The sequence below is a fragment of the Pan troglodytes genome, chromosome 5 (genome assembly GCF_028858775.2).
Source record: "Pan troglodytes isolate AG18354 chromosome 5, NHGRI_mPanTro3-v2.0_pri, whole genome shotgun sequence".
NCBI classification, from domain to species: domain Eukaryota; kingdom Metazoa; phylum Chordata; class Mammalia; order Primates; family Hominidae; genus Pan; species Pan troglodytes.
The window spans coordinates 34,348,640-34,359,129 of NC_072403.2; the positions used below are offsets into that span (position 1 = coordinate 34,348,640).

Sequence of the window (10,490 nt, forward strand, 5' to 3'; positions counted from 1 at the left end):
AAAGCGATATGAGGTTCTTGGAAAGACTCAAAGAGGTCAGTCCTCCCTAAATACGTATGCAACTGTAGTATTCCAACAAAAATATCAACAAATATTGTTCTGGAATTAGATAAACTGATTATAAAATTCAAGTGGGGAAATAAGAATAGCCAGGAAACCCATGAAAAAGAAAAATGGTGAGGGTCAACCTTATCAGATACTGGAACATACCCATATAATTTTAGTGTATTAACAGAGAGAAAGAATAGACCAGAAATGGATCCAGGTATGTAAGGATATTGAGTAAATGATGAAGGTGACACCACATATCAACAGGGAAATGAAGAACTTAGAAGTTGTGCTGGGATGATAACCGTTTGGCAAAGGTAAAACTGGATTTGTATTTCCCACCACACATCACAATAGAGATAAATTCTAAATGGATCTGAGATCTAAATATAAAAAATCCACCTATACATGTATTAGAAGAAAACATGAATAATAATTCTAACACGTGGGAATGGGGAAACATTATCTAACCATATGACTCAAAATCTAAAACCCATAAAAATAATAAATCTGGCTACATGAAAATAAAATGTATTGCTTGTCAAAAAAAAAAAAAATAAGGAAAGAAAAAGGCTTGCAACATATCACAGGCAAGGGCTAGTTTTCCAAATATCTAAAGAGCTCCTAAAAGTTGAGAATAACCAATAACCCAATAGAGAAAATGGCCAAAAGAAATAAATAGTTGACAGAATAAGAAATGCTAGCAGCCCTCAAACATCTGTAAATATGTTCAACTTCACTCAAAATATGAACATACAAATTAAAAACTATGCTGACTGAGGTACCGTTAGTCATCAGATTGGCAATGGTACAAAAGTTTGACAGCATGCTCTACTCATGAGGAAGGAGAAACTCTTAACATTCTAGTGGGAATGCAAAATGGTACAACCCATAGGTAGGAAAGATAATACTATACAGCAAAATTATATATGTAAGTTTACCCTTTGTTCCTGCAATACCACTTCTAGAAATCCATCTCAAAGATACTTTGACAAAAATATGAAGTGACACACACACAAGATTAAATGGGATCAGGGGAGGCCTGATTTTTAAAATGCTAAATATGAGGGGATGAAATTGAGAAATTCTCAGGAGGAAAAATGGATCAGGGCTTCATCATTGATTATGTGGGGGATAAGAGAACCAAAAAAAAAAAAAAAAAAAAGCCTGGTATCGTCAGAGGATGGTGGTCCCTCCACCAAGACAGGGGACACTAAATGACAAGTAGCATTTTGAGAAGAAATTTATGAGCACAGCTTGGCCATGTTAAGTTCGAAATCCTAGGAAGCATTACATTGTAGATGTTGCTATTTGTTAATGGATTGGTTTAGGGATTTGTGGGTCTAGGAGTCATGAGAAGAGAGTTAGCTTGAGATCCATATTTTGGAGCCTTCCACCTTTCAGTAATGGTTAAAACGATTAAGATATCTCATGAAGTGTGTGGTGCTAAAAAACAGCCTAAGACAGATTTCTGGAGTGCCCTTTGCCCCCTACTGCCAGCCCTATAGATTCTTCTTTCAGGGCGTCTGCGGAGAAGGGAGAGAGAGATCCCTCCTCACACTGTGCCAGGGCTCAAATCTCACCTGAAGCCGTAGAACATCTCAGAAAACAACAGACAGAGAAATTATTGGACAACAACTTGAATTCAACCTGGAAGTGACCCTCAAGCTCACTTTGGGGTCCTTTTCTAGGCATCTTGAAGGATTTTTGCAACGCAGTTGTTTTCCAAGTTCCACTTGGCATGACTTACTGTAAGAAGCTGATATGAAAGTCTCACTTAAAAAGTCAGCTTGCCCAAGGATGATTGACTTGGCATAGTTCCCAGGGACCTAGGTGAAACAGTCAACTTTTTGTCACAGATGCAATGTAGCCAGAAGAAAAGAGCATCTAAGCACAAAGAGAGCTTAAGACAGAACTCTGAGTAAAACCAATCTCCGTCTTTTGACACTAGAGAAACACAAGGATATAGAGACAAAGAGCAGACAAAATGGATCTCCAGAATACCTTTATTTTAAACAATTTTTGTCTAACATTATTACTAACACTTTTTGACCATTTTACTAATCAAATAACTCTAACATTTAAAAAGGAGAAAGCTTCCTGTGATATATTGATAAGCCTTCTAACTGCACTTAAAAGGGAAAAAAAGCAGATGTTGAGATCTAGGACTCAAAGACTAAGAGAAAAGGTAAAACTGTAATATTGGAAGCTCACTTTGTTACTTTGTGAAAATGAAAGCATGTATAAACTTGATTAGCTCATAATTGTGCCAGGTTTATTTAGTGAGGTTGAAAGGGGATGGAGACAATTGAGAAAAAAGTTATTTGGGAAAAGATTTCAAAAAAAGGCTTATTTTTCCTTCAGACTTTAAATCTGAGGTGGATAAAGGTATTGTGGAAAATTAAAGATGACTACAAATTATTTGACATTTCTCATCAAGATGTGGGGTCTATGTCACTTTCCCTTGAATCTGAGTGGGGTTAATCATTAATTTGACCAATAAAATACTGCAAAAGTGATGCTGTGGTTTCTGGCCTGAGCCTTTGGAGAGCAGCAGCTTTCACTTTTTGTCTTTTAGAACAATTGCTCTTGAAGTCCTGAGCCACCATGGAAGAAGTCTGCCAACCCTGCTTTCCAGTGACTGAGTTGCAAGAATCCTTCAAGATGCCAAAAAAATGACCCCAAAGTGAGCTTTGTGTGTCTCCGAGACCACATAAAGAAGCTCTGAGACCACATAAAGAAGCTCTGAGACCACATGGAGAAGATCAGCCCGGCTAAGCCCACTTTTCTGGCTGTCCCTGCCAAGGCACTTGGCATGGCAGTGAAGCTGTCTTGGATTTTCCAGACAAATTATACTGCCAGATGAATACCAGCATGTGATCTTAGTTGACACCACATGAAACAGAAGAATTTCTCAGCTAAGTCCTCCCCAAATTCCTGGCCCAAAACATGATGGTGTGTTTTTGTCCACTGTTTTGGAGTAACTGTTTATGCAGCAATAGATAACAAGATCAGATGTTTACTAGATTGTAACGGTTTGATTAGACTATTTCCTAAGAATATTAACTTTCCTTCGTTTCAATGACATAGTCAACATGCAATTTTCAATTTGTAGTTGATATTTAAATTTCCAGTTGGGAAAAAGCTTGATGTCGAGGACTTGAACTAAATTTTAGGCCAGGTATAGCTCCAATTTTTATGGAAATTATTATGTACAGTATAAGGTAATTTTTTATAGGCTATAGTTAACAATTTCTTTTTTATCTTTTTTTATTATTTATTTATTTTTTATTATACTTTAAGTTCTAGGGTACATGTGCACAACGTGCAGGTTTGTTACATATGTATACATGTGCCATGCTGGTTTGCTGCACCCACTAATTCATCATTTACATTAGGTGTTTCTCCTAATGCTATCCTTCCCCTATCCCCCCACCCCACGACAGGCCCTGGTGTGTGATGTACCCCACCCTGTGTCCAAGTGTTCTCGTTGTTCAGTTCCCACCTATGAGTGAGAACATGCGGTGTTTGATTTTCTGTCCTTGCCATAGTTTGCTCAGAATGATGGTTTCCTGCTTCATCCATGTCACTACAAAGGACATGAACTCATCCTTTTTTATGGCTGAATAGTATTCCATGGTATATATGTGCCACATTTTCTTTATCCAGTCTATCACTGATGGACATTTGGGTTGGTTCCAAGTCTTTGCTATTGTGAATAGTGCTGCAATAAACATACGTGTGCATGTGTCTTTATAGTAGCATGATTTATAATCCTTTGGGTATATACCCAGTAATGGGATCACTGGGTCAAATGGTATTTGTAGTTCTAGATCCTTGAGGAATCGCCACACTGTCTTCCACAATGGTTGAACTAGTTTACACTCCCACCAACAGTGTAAAAGTGTTCCTATTTCTCCACATCCTCTCCAGCACCTGTTGTTTCCTGACATTTTAATGATTGCCATTCTAATTGGTGTGAGATGGCATCTCATGGTGGTTTTGATTTGCATTTCTCTGATGACCAGTGATGATGAGCATTTTCTCATTTGTCTGTTGTCTGCATAAATGTCTTCTTTTGAAAAATGTCTGTTCCTATCCTTTGCCCACTTTTTGATGGGGTCGTTTGATTTTTTCTTGTAAATTTGTTTAAGTTCTTTGTAGATTCTGGATATTAGCCCTTTGTCTGATAGGTAGATTGCAAAAATTTTCTCCCATTCTGTAGGTTGCCTGTTCACTCTGATGGTAGTTTCTTTTGCTGTGCAGAAGCTCTTTAGTTTAATTAGATCCCCTTCATCTGTTTTGGCTTTTGTTGCCATTGCTTTTGGTGTTTTAGTCATGAAGTCCTTGCCCATACCTATGTCCTGAATGGTATTGCCTAGGTTTGCTTCTAGGGTTTTTATAGTTTTAGGTCTAACATTTAAGTGTTTAATCCATCTTGAATTAATTGTTGTATAAGGTGTAAGGAAGGGATCCAGTTTCAGCTTTCTACATATGGCTAGCCAGTTTTCCCAGCACCATTTATTAAATAGGGAATCCTTTCCCCATTTCTTGTTACTAACCAATTTCTTAATCACATTAGACACTAAACCAAATCAGGGTTAGACCTGAAACCTTTTTAAAAAATCAAACTGTGGGATCCTGTGGTAACTATACTAAAACAGTTGTTGTCAAATCACATTTTTGTATTTTAAATCCATATTTCTCACCTGGAAAAATGTTAGTATTTAAACTCAATATATAAACATTTAACATATTGCCAAATTTTAAATTCTCATATTTATTAAAAAATACTAATTTCTGGCCAGGCATGGTGGCTCATGCGTGTAATCCCAGCACTTTAGGAGGCCGACAGGGGAGGATCACCTGAGGTCAGGAGTTCAAGACCAGCCTGGCCAATATGGTAAAACCCTGTCTCTACTAAAAATACAAAAATTAGCTGGGCATGGTGGTGGGCACCTGTAATTCCAGCTACTTGGGAGGCTGAGGCAGGAGAACTGCTTGAACCTGGGAGGCGGAGGTTGCAGTGAGCCAAGATCACGCCACTGCACTCCAGCCTGGGCGACAGAGTGAGACTCCATCTCAAAAACAAAACAAAACAAAACAAAACAAAAAACTAATTTCTTAACTCTAAATCATCATTAGTGATAATAAAGGAAGTATTTCATTTACAGATTTGAAAACAGAAGCCAAAAGCAAAACAAAGTTTTGTGATGTGAATTCTGTGAGCTTCAGAAAGTATATAGTTGAGAAAACAGGTACTTCAGAGAAAGCATATAGTTAAGAACACAGGTAAATATGTCAATAAAGGAAGAACTTCCAGGGTTCACATGGATATAATAGAATGTTTTGTTTCCTATCTACAGCTCTAATGGGAGAGTCCATAACTAGCTGTTTAAAAAAAAATCAAATTGTATCTAATTGATGAACCATTGATACCATTTGTTTTTTGCCGGTCATCTCTCATCTACCTTTAAGAAATGTGCGACAGATTGAGAAGAAGTCTGAAAACTATTTCAATAGGTCCATGCTGGTAAGCAGATACTGAGCCATATAACTGGGCATAAATTGAATAAAACCTTGTTTTAAAAAGTGAGCGAGTAAAAAAGTAAAAAGTGAGTAAAAATTTAAGCTGCCCTTCATCCCAAGGAGACAAAAGTAGAAACTGAGAATAGTAACATAATCATATATTGAAGATTGTGACTTAAGTTCTAATTGAACATAGCAAATATTCAATAGGCAGTGTTAAGAGTAAATAAACAAAATTAACAACAACAAGTAATAGAACTAAATTGCTTAGTGATATGGAGGTGACCATTAGGAGAACCAGAGATAGAAAAGGTACCCCTCAGGACTACCAGGGAGTTTGTCAAATAATAAAGTAGGTCTGCTGCTTTTCATCATAAAACCTGGTTTGCTGTTTGATTTTTTAAATATTATAAACCTTTCAGTGCAAAGTGGTCGATAAAAATTATAAGCCTATCTAACTTTGATTAAAGAAAAAGACAACAGCATGTTGGCAGTTTTCATGTTTTAAAAAAAAAGAGAGAAGAAAAAGACAACAGCAAAAGAAAAATTAAAGGGCAGTGGTGCATGCCTGTAATCCCAGCACTTTGGGAGGCCGAGGTGATAAGATCACTTGAGGCCAGGAAGTTGAGGCTTGCAGTAAGCCATGATTGCACCACTGCACTGCAGCCTGGGTGACAGAATGAGACTCCGTCCCCGAAAAAGGAAAATTAACATTTTGAGTATTTGTCAAAATGCGGATGCTACTGCCCAAGGCGAACAATACCCAAGATGAACAATATGAACATATTAACAAAATAGTAAAATGTACCTATCCTAGAAGCATCATCTAGGCAGTTCTGTTGTTTAATACAAATGGTTTCTTTGGGAGGGCTGGATTGTCCTCTGAGTTACAGGTCCTTAGGTTTTGAAATTCACAGATCACTAAGATATCATGGCCAATCTACAATATCTGCTGCGTGTGTGTGTATGTGTAACATAGACTTTGATCTTTTGATAAAACTGATATTTTTGTATGACCTCTTAGAGACCCTGTAGGAAATTACTCCCACATTGAAGACTGTTGAGTTCCATCTAGGATTGAATCAAAGCATTAAGAATATGAGTATGAATAAAGGAAAAGAGGAAGGCTGCAATCTATATCTTCCACAAACACTAAAAGAAACACTGTTGGGAGCTGCAACAGTAGGTAATTTTGATAGCACGAGGAGAGAGTCAGTGTGACACAGAAGCAGAGCATCAATTTAAGAGAGAGTCTGAATCTAAGAGATTTTGATATAGGTCTGAACCTCACTTCTGGCACTTAATAACCGAGTGACTGTTTTATAAAATTTAAAGATTCGTTGATGAAGGGACACAACATACTGATGATGAAAAGCAGAACTTTGTTACTTACAACTCCAAAAGAGAGAAGCTGCCATGCAGGGCTACACAGAGTTGGACCCAGGGACAGAGTAACGGCAAGCTGGAGTTGCAGAAGGCAGTGTATATATGGCAAGGAGGTGGAGTTAGCTCGGTTTCAGGGGCTCCATGTGAACTGGTTAATTTCATAGCCTCTGGGTCATAGGGGCTGTCCCTAGTTGTCTAGTACCTGTCCTCAGAGAATGAGGCCCTAATAAGGGAGGCAGTTGTGGTGTGTGCACAGTGGCTTCAGAGAGTGGAGGACCAATAAGTAAAGAGACTGGGATAGGGGTTAGCAAACTATCTGCAAAGGGGAATTGAAGATTTGTTAGCCATAACTTACAAACTGGGTCAAGATAGCATTTGTGAAATATGTCACAGTGACCTTGAGCACACGACCACTCCATTGAGCTTCAGTTGCCTCACCTCTAAAAAATTTCCATGTGTGAAGTATCTTCTACTACTAGTACCTAGTTATAATACATTCACAATAAATGGAATTTACAATAATATAGACAACTTGCTTTGATGTCTGACACCAGTTTATTCAATTTCTTTGTCAATAATCTGGGAGATAAATAAGGTATTTACAGTAAAGGCAGATTTCCCACTTTAAAAGCAATCATAAAATCTGTCCTGATGTTTAATCAATATTGTTTACTATGCTGTTTTATGATAGTCTCAAATTAAAAGATAGTTTACTAAACTTACTACATAGTTTACACTGAAAAGGGTTTTCCTCCAGTTTGTACTCAGAGATGGTAAAACAGGCCTGTGTTCTGAAATGTTCGCCACACTCATTGCAATAACAGTGCTCCTCTCCAGCATGGAAAAACTGGTGCTGGTTAAGGGCTAACAACTGGCAGGATGCTTTCTGACATTCATTACATTTGTAGGGCCTCTCTCCAGTGTGTTTTTTTAAAAAAATGTCTAATACAGCTACCATTTGCACTTAAAGTCTTTTTACATTCTTCATGTAAAATGAAGATTGTAGGATTGGTCTCCTGCATAAGTTTTCTAAAGTTCAGTAAGCCCTGGGCTTAAGTGCTTCCCACAGTCAGTACCTTCGAGGTATTTCTCCCTTGAAGAGTGTATGTTCTGATGTTTCACAAGACTTTTACTGAGTCACTAGTCTCAATCTCATTATGCTCACAGAGCTTGTTTTTCAGAAAATCATTTCCAGGAAGGCCTCCATTGTGACTCTCACTTTCCTACTGGGTATCTTCTTTCTCCTCTGAGTGAGCATTCTTAGTACAGATGTTGGGTTGCCCATGCCGGTCCTATTCGCAGGAGAAATCCTGCAAATAGGACCTCATAATGGATCTTCGTAGTGGATCTCTGCTGCTGAGTGTGGCCTGCTCTCTAACTGAAGGCTAACACTGAATACATTTAAAGAATGTTTTCATCTAGTGGATCTCCTGAAGAGGGATAAGTTGTGTACAGAAGCTTTCCTGCCATCATGGCACTTACAAGCTTTCTCTGCTATATAAACTACCTGATGCTGAATCAAGGCAGACCGATGAATCAAGGTTTTACTACACTGATTCCAGCCAAAGCATTTCTCTTCCGAATGTTTTTCAAGATCATCAAAAACTCTTGCATTCTGAGTAAAGCCTTTTCAACAAGTGTTTTTCACTTGTATTAAGTCTCCAATGTTGACTAAAAACTGATCTTTAACAGTTTTCCCACACCCATCACATTACAGGGTTTTTCTTTCCACCTGGATTCCCATTTGATGAATAAGGCCATTTTTTGATCTAAGGGTCTTCCCACACTCTTCACATAACAGTGGGTGGGCTCAGAGTTTGCTTTCTTTGCTGCTCAGCGAGGTCTGTATTTGGAGTAAAGGCTCCCCCATGTACCCCATGCTGCAAGACTTTCTGTGTTCAGATGAGCCTCTGATGCTGATTATGTACTAAATTCTGGATAACGTTCGTTTTGGAGTCATTGAGTTTGACTTGTTTCTTAATCGTGGAGTGTACCTAACTGCTCCTTGAGATTCTGCAAAATTTTCCTTTGGGTCTGCCAGATAGTTCCCTATGTGGTTCCCTTTCTTCATGTTTCTTGCTTTGGACACATATTTCTGTATTTGTTTCTAGAATCACCATCTGAAGCTACAAATAGACGAACTATCCAAGGAAGAACATAAATTCAATTGGTACAATTTAGATTTATGAGGCAAGTATTTTAGGATGAGGGTAACAGGGCTTCTGCATGTAGGAGAGGGAAGTAGTTAGCAAGAAGACTGATGAAGGTCACTGAAAAAATGCAAAGCACAATAGGAAGCCAATCAAGATGTGTAGAAGGGACAATATTTGAGAGCAAGGAGACATTGTCTGAAACTTTTGCAGTGGTAAAGTGATGCATATGGGTAAGTGTAGAAATATGGACTAAGTGTATAAAATCTTTGGAAAAGTAGCCAGTGGTAAGGAGCAGGAAAGGACCGTTAAAGATGATGATTCTGAGGTTGATTTATACTCACTAATAATGGACAACCATAAAAAGGGGATCACAGTAAATATGAGAGTATGTGACAGAGACACTCTAGAAATAAGCAAGTCAAGGTTTAGTGGAAGTCTTGTTCCATTTGGGATACTTATTATCCTAAGTCAACAACTGATGGTGCCCTGGAGTCTCTTTTTATCCAAGACTTCTTAAATAGATCCTTCTCTGCTACTTAGTATAAGAAACGAAGTTAAATATGTCTAATAAAAATATACTGTGGTTTTGGCATTTATTTAAATGTATAAAAACATGTACACATTTATTTAAATGTATAAAAACATGTACACATTTATTTAAATGTATAAAAACATTTACACATTTATTTAAATGTATAAAAACATTGCTTCTCGGCCTTTTGGCTAAGATCAAGTGTAAATGTATAAAAACATTTACACATTTATTTAAATGTATAAAAACATTTACACATTTATTTAAATGTATAAAAACATTTACACATTTATTTAAATGTATAAAAAACATTTACACATTTATTTAAATGTATAAAAAACATTTACACATTTATTTAAATGTGTAAAAAACATAAAGAATATGTAATTTGGCCGGGGGCAGTGGTTCATTCCTGTAATCCTAGCCCTTTGGGAGGCCATGGTGGGCAGATCGCTTGAACCCAGGAGTTCGAGACCAACCTGGGCAATATAGCGAGACCTCGTCTCTACAAAAAATACAAAAAAATTAGCCAGGCGTGGTGGCGCCTACCTGTATTCCACAGTGTATATTTGCCACATTTTCTTTATTCCACCACTGATGGCCATCTAGGTTGATTCCATGGAGCATGGGGTACATGGGGGAGCCTTTACTTCCATTTTTGCTATTGTGTATAGTGCTGTGATGAACATGTAAGTGCATATATATTTTTGGTAGAATGCTTTATTTTCCTCTGGGTACATAACCCAGTAGTGGGATTGCTGGGTTGAATGGTAGTTCTTTGAGAAGTCACCAAACTGCTTTCCACAGTGGCCGAACTGTGTATAAGCGTTCCTTTTTCTCCT

At 37.7% G+C, this 10,490-nt stretch overlaps 1 pseudogene; it reads left to right on the plus strand.

Moving 5' to 3' along the window:
- Positions 1–9,819: 9,819 nt before the first annotated feature.
- On the plus strand, positions 9,820–9,908 carry LOC112209726 (U2 spliceosomal RNA; annotated as a pseudogene).
- The last annotated feature ends 582 nt before the right edge of the window (positions 9,909–10,490 follow it).